We start from the raw sequence: 15,401 nt of genomic DNA, 5'->3' as shown, positions 1-15,401 counted from the left end.
TCAACCGCAAAGCAGGAAAAGGTGGACCTATAACGGATGTTGGTAGATCTAAGGAAAGCACTGTAGAAGTGAGTGGCTTCAGCTTCAGAACTGTTCAGTGGATTGCTGGTGAAGGTAATTTATCTGTACAGACCAGAGGACGCCAAGTTTTCAGATCGCCAGGGAAACATCACAGTCGTGAGAAGCCTGTCACGAATTTTGACGATTACGACAAAGATGTTCTAAGAGAAGTTGTGCTAAATATATACAAGGCAGGAGAAATTTCTACTGTGAAGAAAATTACGTTGAAGATCCGTGAAACTATGAATTTTAAAGGCAGTCTTACCTCAGTGCGAAGAATACTGAAAAACATTAAGTTCAAATATGCAAATACAAACGATGGACGAAAATTTTTAATGGAACGTTGTGAAATCGCTGCTTCAAGGCCACAGTTTTTAAGGTAGTCTTGAGATAAGACAATCTGGCAATCAAAACACGTTTTACTTGGACGAAATATGGGTAAACCAGAATCATTCAAGGAAAGCATGTTGGGAACTGAGTGATAGTTTTGGCTGTTTTAAGGTACCAGTTGGTAAACGTGGAGGAATAATTGTGCTTCACGCTGGTTCATTCTAGAAAGCAAATTAGTGTTCCGGCCAGTAAAGAGCAATTAAAGCGATTATCATTCTGAGATGAACTCAGAGACATTTACATTATGGTTTAGGAAACAGTTTCTCTTTACTTGCCTGCAAACTCACTTGTTCTTGACAAGGATGCCACAACAATTACAAAAAAGCCGATATCATGCCGTGGCCAGCAAGTAAAAAGATAATGCACACTGCCAACCAAATGTGGGGTGAATTTTTGAATCTTACAGGGCTTCATAAGCATCGTGTAAAACTTGAAGAAATCGATAGTATTGCACAGGAACATAGCCATACTGTTTTGCTTTTGCCACCGCATCATTGCCAGTACATTCCGATAGAGTTTATATGGACAGAACAGAACATGGCTTTTAGAATAGCTGACACAGAGATGGTTTGCACGAAGAGCTTGACAGCATAACTCCTTCACCATGGGCTGAATGTGTAGACACGCAGAGCAGCTACTGGAGGATCACGTGGTGAGGGAAATTTTGATTGACAGTATGAATGATCCCATCGTCATCACTCTAGGACCGCCGGTCTCTGTGACCGAGCGGTTCTAGGCGCTTCAGTCCGGAACCGCGCTGCTGCCACGGTCGCAGGATCGAATCCTGGGTCGGGCATGGATGTGTGTGATGTCCTTAGGTTAGTTAGGTTTAAGTAGTTCTAAGTTCTAGGGGACTGATGATCTTAGATGTTAAGTCCCATAGTGCTCAGAGCCATTTGAACCATTTCACTCTAGGACCGGATGAGTCAGACGCTGACACGGACTACATCGATGCAGATGATGACGATCACAGCAACTGAAAACAACCAAAGGTGAGCCACACATACAATACTCGTGTTGTCTTTTTTTTTCTATACCTTATCTTTCGAAGTTGCAGCTGTATCAGTAATAATGAGGTATATTCTGTCTTTTGCGACTGTGCTAAATTCTTGTTTGTATCAGAAGCACCTTCAGTGGGCAGTATTTTGGATCCTAAATTGCTGAGCCACTTGATTATCTGTCGTACTTTTGTCCATCGCTGCTGTATTTTTCTCTACTGATCTATATTTTAGCAAGTAATTGGTATTTTTGTACGACACACATTCAAATAAGTTCGTTTTTCAGCACATTGCACTTAACTTGCACTCAATGATTATAGTTCTTATGTTTCTATGAGTCCACAATTGACTTCGTATACTTTGTCAACTTCAATTTAATCGAGGTACTTCAAAAATACCGAAATGCGCCTGGTCTAAATAAACCGTTTGTCTCAGTTGCAAGATAGGAGACTTTTCCAGGATTATGTACACTTTTTTGTGCTACTAAAAATTATTTCATTCAGAATGTTATACAACATGTAATTTGTGACAGACTGTGTGCATGTTGGCAATAGTTAACCACTGCAAACTGCAGCAATATTTTTGGTGTTTCACGACAATCATTATCTGTAAATTTTAATTCTGCCAGTGGCACTTCCCTGTACGTAGATTCTCAGGACGAAGCGCCACAACCTGCTGTGCCAGACGGCACTGAATATCTTGTTTCTTTCGATCCGGCCGTCTCACAGTGGTAGTCATGTGGTGGTGGGGGCTTAACTTCCTCCGCTGCCGCCACACCTTAAACACAAGCTTACGGTTCCACAGCTCGAGACCTGGTAGTAGCTGCCATTTGATCACGGGATCCCGGATCCGATTCCCGGTCGTTTCGGGGATTTTCCCCTCCCTGGACCTGGGTGCTTGTGGTATCCTCATCGTTTCATCATCATTCAGGACACTGTCGAGACTTGTCTATGGAAAGATTGGGACTTTGTGCGGACGCTGACAAACACGCTTTTGAGCACACTTCAAACCAAATCATCATCATGATCACAAGCTTACGAACTGTTTGGCGTCCACGTCTCTATGCGTTTACCACAGCTGTTGTTTACAACCGGCACCGATGCAATCCAATTCTGTGCTTCTATATCGCGCAGACTTGTGCGTCCCGCCGCCATCGTTCATGGATTCAACTGTATTGGCAGCGGGAACTTTTACCCCCACAGCATTTTTTTCCCACATAATAAGTCATGTACCTATCAAATTAGATTGAAATTGATCCAGGTGATTCTGAGTTACGCTTCAGTGTCACCTTTTCATTCCCACACATATGGGATGTTGGTGGTTCTTAATCACAGAGGTCTTCTTCCACATAGTAAGAAACAAATAAAATGTAGATTCTTTCAACAAGCATTCTCTCCTGTATCAAACAGTTTCAGAGTTCTCATTACTTCACAAATCAGATAATGTATTAAATATGCATGTAAGCGAGAAAAGTTTACAAAGTGTTTAAAATTATGTTAAAAGTTTGTTGCTAAATGCTCTTATTATCAAACAACGAATTGTCATGGTCTCGGTAGTTTCCAGTCTCCTACGTATCTCACTGTTTATGACATTATATCTCCTGAACTGTATGTTGTACAATGACATAAATTTAGAGGCTCATCTAGAGGTATATGTCGGTACTGTCGGCAAAATGTGGTCCGAATAGAGTGAGTAGTAATAAACTAGTACTAATAAATTAATAATAAAATTGAGTTAGTCGTAATACATTAAAACGACATGCGTAATGAGGCAGTTTAACTGCGTAAACAGTGAAAATGTCGTAAGCGATTAACGTTTCTTCCTTCTTTATTTTATGGGAGGTACTAACAAGAAAGAGGTTCGTAGAAATTTAAAATTGTGTGTAAAGTTTGTTGCAAGTCGCTAAGCGCTCTCATTCTCAAATAATGACCAATATGATCTGCATGCTCACGCCCCATGCGTTATGCTTCTTTTTTCACCCACCTCCTTCCCTTTGAGGAGTAGGTGTTCATTCTCGCAAAGTGCCTCTTTCGGGATAGCAATTAGTATGTTCACCAAGTTTGAATATAAACAATCCAGTAGTTCAGGAAGTGATGTTGGACATACACGATGTGATCAAAAGTATCAGGACACCCTCGAAAACATACTTTTTTCATATTAGGTGCATTGTGCTGCCACCTACTGCCAGGTACTAGATATCAGCAATCTCAGTAGTCATTAGACATCGTGAGAGAGCAGAATGGGTCGCTCCGCGGAACTCACAGACTTCGAGCTTGGTCAGATGATTGGGTGTCACTTATGTCATATATCTCCACGTGAGATTTCCAGACTCCTAAATATCGCTAGATCCACTGTATCCGAAGTGATAGTGAAGTGGAAACGTGAAGGGACACGTACAGCACAAAAGCGTACAGGCCGACCTCGTCTGTTGACTGAAAGAGACCGCCGACAGTTGAAGAAGTTGGTAATGTGTAATAGGCTGACATCTGTCCAGACCATCACACAGGAATTTCAAACTGCAGCAGGATCCACTGTAAGCAGTGTTAGGCGGGAGGTGAGAAAACTTGGATTTCATAGTCAAGCGGCTGCTCATAAGCCCCACATCACGCCAGTAAATGCCAAACGACGCCTTACTTGGTGTAAGGAGTGTAAACATTGGACGATTGAACACTGGAAAAACGTTGCGTGGAGTGAGGAATTACGCTACACAATGTGACGATCCGGTGGCAGAGTGTGGATATACCGAATGACTGGTATACGTCATCTTCCAACGTGTGTAGTACCAACAGTAAAATTCGGAGGTGGTGGTGTTATGGTGTGGTTGTGTTTTTCATGGAGAGGGCTTGCACCCCTTGTTGCTTTGAGTGGCACTATCACAGCACAGGCCTACATTGATATTTTCAGCACCTTCTTGCTTCCCGCTGTTGGACAATTCGGGCATGGTGATTGCATCTTTCAGTACGATCGAGCACCTGTTCATAATGCGCGGCCTGTAGCGGAGTGGTGTCACGACAATAACATCCCTGTAATGGACTGGCCTGCAAAGAGTACTGGCCTGAATCGTATAGAAAACCCTTCGGATGTTCTGGAACACCAGTTGCGTGCCAGACCTCACCCACCGACATCGATACCTCTCCTGAGTGCAGTTCTCCGTGAAGAGCGGGCTCACATTCCCCAAGAAACCTTCCAGCACCTGATTGAACGTATGCCTGCGAGAGTGGAAACTGTATCAAGGCTAAGTGTGGGCCAACACCATATTGAATTCCAGTATTACCGATGAAGGGCGCTACGAACTTGTAAGTCATCTTCAGCCAGGTGTCCGGATACTTTTGATCACTTAGTGTACTTACATGCTCACGAGAGGTGGACAAAGCATGGAATCACCGAAAACCCATCATATTACCATGGCTAATACGGAGTACAAAAACCTTCGGCATTCAAAAAATTTGCAATCGTTTCTGACTGGATATACATGGGTCCTACGTAGTATTCAAGGGAATGTTATACCATTCGTTCTGCAAACTGGTGGCAAGTTAAGGTAACGACGATGGAAGTGAACAGCAATCATGCAACATTCTCTACAAAGTAAACCACAAAGACTCAATGATACTAGATCTGGTGACTGGCAGCCAGGGGAAATGCGACAGTTTATCCTCGTGATCACGTAACCTGACCTAGCCGATGCGAGCTGTATGGCCAGGCGCCCTGTTTTCCTGGAAGACGTTGTCACGACTAGAGAACGAGCATTGTACCATGGAAGGAACCAGATCAGCCAAAATAGTCACATAATCAAATGGTTCAAGTGGCTCTGAGCACTATGGGACTTAACGTCGGAGGTCATCAGTCCCATAGACTTAGAACTACTCAAACCTAACTAATCTAAGGACATTAGACACATCCATGCCCGAGGCAGGATTCGGACCTGCGGCCGTAGCAGCAGCGCGGTTCCGGACTGAAGCACCTAGAACCGCTCGGCCACAGCGGCCGGCGGTCACATAAACCTCAATAGTAATACTACCTTGCAGAGCAACCATGGTTCCCACGGAATACACAACATGGCGACCCGAATCACCACCGAATCATCAACAAACACCTGCCACGTTTCATTCTTGCGATGTAAACTCGGCCAGTAGTTGGAAACACTGTGAAACAAGAGATATACGACGAACTGACCTTCTGTCATTGTTCCATACTGCAGATATTGTGGCTTCGAAACCACATTTCCATTACCGTTGAGTGGCTTTGGAATTCAACGTCGCCCTGCAATTCCCTGTTTTGTGTTGACAGGTTTCGTACCGGGAGAGGTGGCGCCGTGGTTAGTACACTGGACTCGCATTCGGAAGGACGACGGTTCAATTCCGCGTCCGGCCATCCAGATATAGGTTTTCTATGATTTCCCAAAGTCACTATAGGCAAATGCCGAGACGGTTCCTTTGAAAGTGCACGGCCGATTTCCTTCCTCATCCTTCCCTAATCCGAGCTTGTACTCCGTCTCTAATGACCTCGTTGTCGACGTGGCGTTAAACACTAATCTCCTCCTCCAGGTTTCGGGAATGCGACGCTCAGTTCTGCTGTGACCTTTAGAGTTGTTGCCCTTTTGTTTTTCCTCGCAATTATAATCAATTATCGTCAGTGACGGTCTCCCAACACACGCTTTTCTTGTGATTCAGCAGATGATGGTTTTCCGTTTTCCCTGTATACAGTACAAATTTTCTTTATGGTGCCTCTTGAAATAGCAAACATCTCCACTCCCTCGGTCACGAAAGCACCTACCACACGAGCACAAAACAATTTGCCCTGTTCGAACTCACTGAGCTCCGACATAAAGATTCACAAGTACACAACACTGGTAATGCGACTTATCGAGGATAATGCCCAAGTGCTGTACGTGGTTAAATACGACAGTGAAACGTGCAGGCTTGGCCAGCACCTACGTTTAGGTTCAAGCACACATTTCTCGCAGTGTTTCCATATTTTTTTTTTTTCAATCCCTATACATACATTTTTTAAGATACAAAGAAGAGATTGGAAAGGTAAAAATATCGAACGAACGTTCGATATTGCAACAGAATGATTCACACGGCTGGTTTGGTTGGTTCAAATGGCTCTGAGCACTATGGGACTTAACATCTGAGATCATCAGTCCTCTAGACTTAAAACTACTTAAACCTAACAACCTAAGGACAGCACACACATGCATGCCCAATTCAGGACCGAACCTGCGGCCGTAGCAGCAGCGCGGGTTGCCATCCATTCTTCAGTACTGCTGGAGTGTTTGGGACACCTACAAGGTTCGATTAAAGGAAGGCATGGAAGTAATTCAGAGGTTTGCTGACAGATTTGTCACCGGCAGGTTGACCAGCAGGCACGGTTTATGGAAATGCTTCCTGAAATCACTTGAGAGTCCATAGAGGGAAAACAAAGCTCTTTTCGCGATGCACTATTGCGGAAATTTAGAGGACCGGCATTAGAGGCAGACTGCAGAACGATTCTATTAGTGCCAACGTTCATTTCGTGTAAGGATCATGAAGATAAAATGAGAGAAACTGGGATCTTATAGACAGGCATTTTCCCCACGCTCTATTTGGAGTGGAACAGGAAAGGAAATAAGGGGTAATGGTATGTTATACCCTCCACCATCCACCGTACGTTGGTTTGCGGGGTATGTATCTAGATGCAGGTGTAGATTTGGAGGGGGAAAAGAAGAGTCAGACGTATACAGGATGTATCATAATTAATAGCGAAAACTGACACGAACGACGCTAACAGGAGCAAACTCGATCCAGTAAGCCTGGATCCGCAAACAGATTTCGAATGTGTAGTTCTGACCGACTGCCGATTTCAGTACGAAATATAGTTCTAGTTAGTAAAAATGAATTTGAAACGTTAACTCTTATATTAAGTTCTCGTCCAGTTACGATCAAATTTTCACCCACTGCCTACATTAACTGTAATACTGTACGGTACACCGCTTATTATAATTGACCGTACACCAGTACATACTGAATATAGCTCTTCCCATGTCGTCCTCACATACGAATTCAGTACCCACTCCTCTCTTCTTCCTCCTGATCATCTGGTAAACGTTGACAAGACAGCAGAATTCACTTCACTTATTCTACAAACATGTAAGTGGAATACTTCGAACTTCATTTTGAGATAACCTCAGACAAAAAATCCAGAGCATTGAGGCCAGGTGACATTGCAGGCCAAGATACAGACCCTGCTCGATCTGACCATCTTGGACCATATTCTGCATCATATGCAGACCCACATCATCAGCAAAGTGTGCTGATGCCACCAATGTTCCTGCCAAATTCAACAACGATGGTGTATGGATTAAATTTAAACCCTATGAAATGGGGCTTATTCAAAAAGTTTTTATTTAAAACATGTTGTTTCTATCAAGGGAGTATTTCACACAGAAATCAGTGGCGACTTGTAACCATTCACTTGCAGGTGTCTCACAAACGGTTGGTTTGAGAACCCATGTTTATTAGAACATCTTTTCTCCTATTACCTTATTCTAAAGTGGCTTTGTTTTAGAGTTCCAAGTTAAAACTAGTAGGTCTCGCAATAACATCAGTGTACCCTCCAATATAACGACTGGGAAAAGTCGCAATTACTTTGATTTATTTCGATAAAATTATTGACATAGCAAGTGACAAACACTAGCAACATCAATGTAACAAGGCCATGGCATATTTGACATAGGGGTCATAGGTCTCGCAATAACATCAGTGTACCCTCCAATATAACGACTGGGAAAAGTCGCAATTACTTTGATTTATTTCGATAAAATTATTGACATAGCAAGTGACAAGCACTAGCAACATCAATGTAACAAGGCCATGGCATATTTGACGTAGGGGTCAGGAGAAAAATGCTAATAATTGTGCAAGTGAAATAATTGTAATCACGTAGTGCTTACTGATTGTTGTGATGTTAAGTGAAAACAGATAAGACAACTGAAGGGAGTACATCATAACTGTTGTTGTCAATGAAAACCGACTGTCCATTGATGTTAAGATACAGGTCTTGTGAGAGCGAAGAATGAGGTAATCAAATTACTATAATACGATTTAAATTCCCAACATATCGCCTCAGAATTGTAGCTCGATTGCATGTGGAGGCTAAAGAGGCTGCAGAAACAGTCATTGATAGAACCAATTACCTCTGGCATTGGCCTAGCGCAGATCAGCCTGAATTTTTTGAAAGTCTTCAATACATTGGCTCAGGCTGCTCGGCTGGGTAATGGAGTCGACGGTGATTCTCAGTGTAGAAGTCTGGTGGTGGAAGTTCCCGAAGATCGACTAACTTCTGATCGTATGTTAATAAAGAGGAAACCTCACATTGCCATGTTCTGTGACTCTTAATAAATTTGTGTTGGCTGGGCTCCAGATCTTCCAAGCGGCGACTGATGTAAAAGCTTCTTATAACACAAGTCCTCTTCTTGTAGCTACGTCCTACCATCTTCCACAGAAAAAACTTCTTCACTCTTTCTCTATCTTTCTCTGTGACCAATGAGGCTGTCTTCGTCGTTGCCGTTCCATTTCCCTTTTAACCTATATTTATATTAGCCAATCTGGCAGTTCTCACATTGCACAAACATTAATATCTTACTGAGTCAATATGTTCAATGGTGTCTCTCATTTACAGAGGCCTAAAGCTGCAGGACTCCTATATATCTTCAATAATGTTTATCTCTGGCGTCCAGTACTTTATGGAGAAACAGTCACCTCTCTACATTTGAGCACAGTAGTGCCTTCAGATAGAAAGTGAACCTTCTCACTCCACTTTACGTTTGTAAAATGTTTTCACCAGAAGTTTGCGGCACAGGAGATCCTGTGTTCATTCGGAACAAAGTGGCGCTACAGAAGCATGGCTGATGGACAGTGGGCTATTAACGCTCACCCCTCACCCGTCAGGCTTTCCGTGAATTGGCTCTAAGGGTGGCCGCCAGCGCTACTGTTCATGGCGACCCACATGCATTCTCTGCTGTTCAGAATGCTTTCAATGTTCTTTCACTTGCACATGGTAAGTAAATTCAACTCAAGAGGTTGCATTATTTCTTTACTGGCAACTACTAGTATTGCTGTTCTACATAGTCCTCAAAGTTAATAAAATATTTCAATCAATTGGGTCTTTCGTTACGAATTTCGATACATTACTGCTTCCAGAAAAAAACTGCCGCATAACGGTACATATTAACTCGTGTCGGTTTTACTATTAACGATGGTACATCTTGCGAAATAAAAACAAGACAAACAAGAGTTAGAGGAAGATATGCTAAGATATCATGAGTCTCCTATTAAAACTTTTTCGATGAATTTAATCCTGCCCCATCTTTTATTAAATTGAACTCTTTTCTGATCTTATACACCCACTACACGTAATATCCTTGGTAAATATTTCACATATTCTAAATATAAACTTCACAGTTTCTATCTCTCTTGCTCCTGCCAGCCCCATGTAAACTGTTCAGAAAACTTGATGGATAACATTTTCAATCGTTCTCAGTTACCTGTTTCACATGCTTTCCAATATGGGACTGGAAAAACAGGTCAATAATAGCCAGCCAGCATCTCTTCTTCAGTTTGAAAATCGTTCAAAGCCTCCATTCTCCAAGGTCGCCAACATGCACACCCATGGGCAGTGGCATAGAAAAAGACGAATGTTTAGATCTTAAAGTCAGGTATACTCATTTTGTTCTGATATCGTGGCCTTGTCTGATGAGTTTTTAAGTTTCTGAAGATTCTAGTCTAAAAAGTGGGAAGAATGTCCACATGGCTTCTTCGTAACATTTTTAGGGCATTATGTTGTGAACTTCACTATGAGGACGTACTTCACACACAGTTGAGGTATTATAGGTGTGTTGCATATCTTTAAGCTACATTTGATTTACAAGCCTATTCGAGGCCAGTCGGTTTGTGAGGAAATCTCTTGTTGGACATTTAAAGCAGTTTCTTCTCACCCCACGTTCCTCTTTTCCTGATTTTGCTTCACGTTTGGACACTACTTTAATTACGTGAAAGTCCTATTTTTATTCAGTACTTTACATTATAAAACTGAAACATAACATTAAATCTCCTTATCCCAATACGGTGTTATAGCTCTACACATGTTTACGCAGTCTTTGAACTCAAATTTACGATATTATCACAGTTGCTGCCCTTCTTTTCATGTCATATACATTATGCAAGATATCCTTTACCTGACAAGACATACCTAAAGACATTATGGATACGATTGTCAGAACCAAATATTTATTATTTTCAGAACCTGGCAATCGGACTGTGAAACACAGATTTGATTCCTCGACTATCGCACTGGACGCTTTACTTACCTATTACGCCAGGTAACAACGAAAAATTAAAAATCCAAAACAGCTTCTCCACGGAATCTTGAATTCGCTGGTCGACGGAATTAAGGATGTCTCTGAGAGGTTACAAGTACACATGGATTTATTAATTTCACGTGAGTAACAGGAAAACATCGCAAGACGAGATAATAAAAATACTAGATGGAATAAAACTTTTAATGGCAGTGTCCTTTTTCAGTTTATTATTTGCACTCATTTCCCTCTAAACATAGCGTGCATTCCTGTCATAATAATTAACTTGAGCATAAGATTCTGTATCCACCACTGCTGTACAATGTAACTTACAATTCATTGTCCTGCACTGCGATATTAAGGATTGAATTTGCTCATCTGCCTAATTAATTTGGAGCAATAAATTTAATTCAGAACACATACACTGATTTTAATTATTTATTGTGGAAAATAGATTTTGTTAGAAATCGTTAGCAAAAATCTATAATACCTCAGTGAGGGCTGCAACATCAATATAATTAATTTTGATCCATTCGGTGTCTTCTTAAGTGAAAATGAATTTCAGTTGGGCAGCGCAATCGCGGACAAGAGGGACTCAGTGTTCAATGGCAACAGTTAGTGCAAGACACCGAATCTGTATCACCAACCTACATGATAATATTGACCAAACGTGTGTACATTGCTCTGCAAGGTTGTTTGTAGGTGACAATTCAGCTACTGTAAGTTGGCACAAGGAAAAGGTTAGCTTTTAAAGTTTATGGAGAGTTTCAAACCCTCATAGGCCAGAATAAAAACTGTACTAAGAACTACATAGACAATATTGCACAATTTAATTATGGCATTATCTTCAGTTCAGTTCAACTCAGTTGATATTCCTGGTAGAGGTCCATATTGTTTTAAAATGAATAAAGGATGTTGCAAGGTAAGAAGTGTGCAACCTCATGCAGGAATTGCAGCAAATTGCGCTGGCCTTTTCGTTGCAGATTTTGATACTGCAATGCAGTATCGAAAATGCAATAAAGCCAACAGAACCTGTGGCACGGAAATAACGATTACATTCCGAGCAATACTTGATGTATATAATCCTTGTGCGCACTTGTTTAAATACATAAAATATGTATCTCAAAGTATACCTGATTTTGAAATACAATTCGCTACTTGCAACGCATTTCATCATGGAAGACCCAATAGGTCTACAGTCAGTGAGGTGGCTGCTGTCTTTATCACTGATGATGGAACACCACAAGGAAATTTTTATTTTGTCTTCTAATCTAAAAGAACTGGTGCATTTACTACAGTATTTAACTTCAAACCGCGTTCTGATCCAGAATACAGTCCACTGTTTTTTCTATGTGGTGATTCACAATGGACTGCAGGTAAATCACATGTTCGAGTTCCTGCTACTGCATAGAGAACAATCACAATACAGCAACAGTACTGTTGTTGTCGTTTATCAGTTAGAAATGGTGTCACAAAGTATACTTTATGCTTCAGGTACATTTAACGATGATCACATTATAACCGCTAACATTGTTTTCAAAGAAATTTTGTAAAATAAAGGAGTATTAAAAAGTAAAATCACTTTGAAAAAACAATAACTGGTTCTGATACATATTACAGTTAACCATACCACATATAAGATCGAGTTTCTACAACGAGACTAATATTTGTTACTGCTATTCAACATATATTACTTTCTATTAATAAATAATTGAATTTCTTTGTCTCTCCATTACTATACTATCTATTGATGACTGATCAGGATAGAGTGCGAATTACTTACTCCGGCCAAACAGTAATGAAAAAGAATGTAGATCAAGTTACGTAAGTGGCTGCATGCAACACCATCGATTCAGAGAGAAAATGTATCATAACGGCTTAATACAAAAAGGTAGAGAAAACACAATTTTTTGGTTCGAAGAAACTAGGTCCCAGAATGCTACTACACTCACGCTCATAAATTAAGGATAATGCTGATACATGGTGAAATATCGCTCTGGTGGGCGGTTTGCGGGTTTAAATCACCTCGGGGTATGACCACGCGGTGCATTTGACCTGCGGTCGTCGCACGGTGACGCTGGCAGCAGTCGACATACGCATTGGTGTGTTGGTGCAGAGGTGAGTACGGTGCAGCGAGTAAGTGTGCAGATGTTTTCAGATGTGCTAATGGTGACTGTGTATTGAAACTGGCTCAAAGAACACATATTAATGACGTTATGAGGGGTAGAACACCAGGGCGACTGGAGGCTGGTCAAACACAGCAGATTGTAGCACGGACCCTCCGTGTGTCACAAAGTGTGATCTCAAGATTATGGCAACGATTCCAGCAGACAGGAAACGTGTACATGCGCTACAGTACGGGACGTCCACAGTGTAAAACACCACAGGGAGACCGATATCTCACCATCGGTGCCCGCAGACGGTGACGGCGTACTGCAGGTAGCCTTGCTCGGGATCTTACAGCAGCCATTGGAACAGTTGTCTCCAGACACACAGTCTACAGACGACTGAACAAACCTTTCATTCGCCCGGAGACCTGCAGGGTGCATTCCACTGACTCCTGGTCACAGGAGAGCCCGTAAAGCCTGGTGTCAAGAACACAGTACATGGTCATTGGAACAGTGGTCACGGACGAGTCCAGGTACAGTCTGAACAGATTTTCGCCGGGTTTTCATCTGGCGTGAGCCAGGAACCAGATATCAATCCCTTAATGTCCTTGAAAGGGACCTGTATGGAGGTCGTGATTCGATGGTGTGAGGTTGGATAATGACTGGTGCACGTACACCCCTGCATGTCTTTGACAGGGGAACTGTAACAGGTCAGGTGTATCGGGACCTCATTTTGCTCCAGTATGTCCGCCTTTTCAGGGGTGCAGTGGGTCCCACCTTCTTCCTGATGGATGATAACGCACGGCCCCACCGAACTGCCATCGTGGTGAAGTACCTTGAAACAGAGGAAATCAGGCGAATGGAGTGGCCTGTCTGTTCTCCAGACCTAAACTCCATCGAGCACGTCTGGGATGCTATCGGTCGACGTATCGCTGCACGTCTTCAAACCCCTACGACACTTCAGAAGCTCCGACAGGCACTGGTGCAAGAATAGGAGGCTATACTACCGCAGCTGCTCGACCACCTGACCCAGAGTATGCCAACCCGTTGTGCGGCCTATGTACGTGTGCATGGCGATCATATCCCATATTGACGTAGGGGTACATGCGCAGAAACAGCGGCGTTTTGTAGCACATGTGTTTCGGGACGGTTTTCTCAATTTATCACCCATGCCGTAGACTTACAGATCTGTGTAGTGTGTGTTCCCTATGTGCTTATGCTATTAGCGGCAGTTTTGTGTAGTGCCACGTTGTGTGGCACCACATTCTGCAATTATCCGTAATTCATGAGCATGAGTGCATATCAGAGCCTTTATTACCAGAGGCTAGAGATAAAATTGCAAAACAAATGGGTACTTATTTTTCTGCATATTTATGCGGGTTAGAATATTTCAAGAAAAGCTACTACGGTATTAAACAAACATTTGCGGTGAATCCAATAACTTTTACCTATGTGAATACCGGTTGGTTCCATCCTACGTTGCCTCGAATACTTCAATAGTAACGAAAAAAATGTCTTCAACGTCAACTATGTCTAGTGGATGGATCTCGAATACTTCCTTCATTTATTATTGAGAAAATTTTAAAACTGCACTGTTTAAAAAGTGTAAGAATATCAAGTCGAACATAAGGTTGACAAAAAAGAGGAGATTTAAATAAAGAAAAGGCATAGGAGACCAGTAACACGCAGTATATAGACTGTCAATGTACCGTATGTACCTACAAGAGTCAATTTGAGTAGAAATTGCTGTATTGTAATAAAATTTGACGTAATGGAAAATGCAATATTTTCCTTTTAGATTGCATCGTTTAACAAGAAATTCTTTTACTAAAAAATTGTTTCAGTCCCCTCAGTTTCACGTTTTCCACTGTATGTTACTCTGCCTCTCAGGCAAATTACGTGCGTCTTATGTAACAACTATTAGATAATCTATCAAAATATAGTCCTTGCACTAACAGCAGATTATTGAAATTCTCTGGAAGTAGCAGCACTTGAAGGACGATGCATTAAGGGCTGTAAGGCGGAACAATAGATGTAATAGGACTATCTACACAGTAGTTTACATAACGAAACTACGAACCAAAAAGAAAAAGGGAAATATTCTGTTAGCACAAGTGCGAACCAGTATAGTTAAAATGATACAGTGTTTTATTGACATGCAAATATCAGTATTTAACTGAAATGAAATAATCGTATGGCATTGTTGGCTGGGAGGTCCCATCCGGTTCCGGCCACCACGTGAAAATCTTACTTCAGTCGGCACCACATAGGGCGACTTGCGGCCGATGATGAGGATGAGATGATGATGAGGACAACACAACACCCAGTCTCAGAGCGGAGAAAATCTTCAACCAGGCCGAGAATTGTACCCGGGTCCACTGCATGGTAGGCATGCACGTTACTACCCAGCTAAGCAGGCGGTCAAGATTTGACTGACGTACCAGCATGAAATTTATCTTGGAATGGGCTCTGATTAGCAAAGCTGATGTGTAACTTGAGCCACAACTGGCG

This window comes from Schistocerca piceifrons, chromosome 6 (genome assembly GCF_021461385.2).
Source record: "Schistocerca piceifrons isolate TAMUIC-IGC-003096 chromosome 6, iqSchPice1.1, whole genome shotgun sequence".
Classification (NCBI taxonomy): domain Eukaryota; kingdom Metazoa; phylum Arthropoda; class Insecta; order Orthoptera; family Acrididae; genus Schistocerca; species Schistocerca piceifrons.
This window is presented reverse-complemented; position numbering follows the sequence as displayed.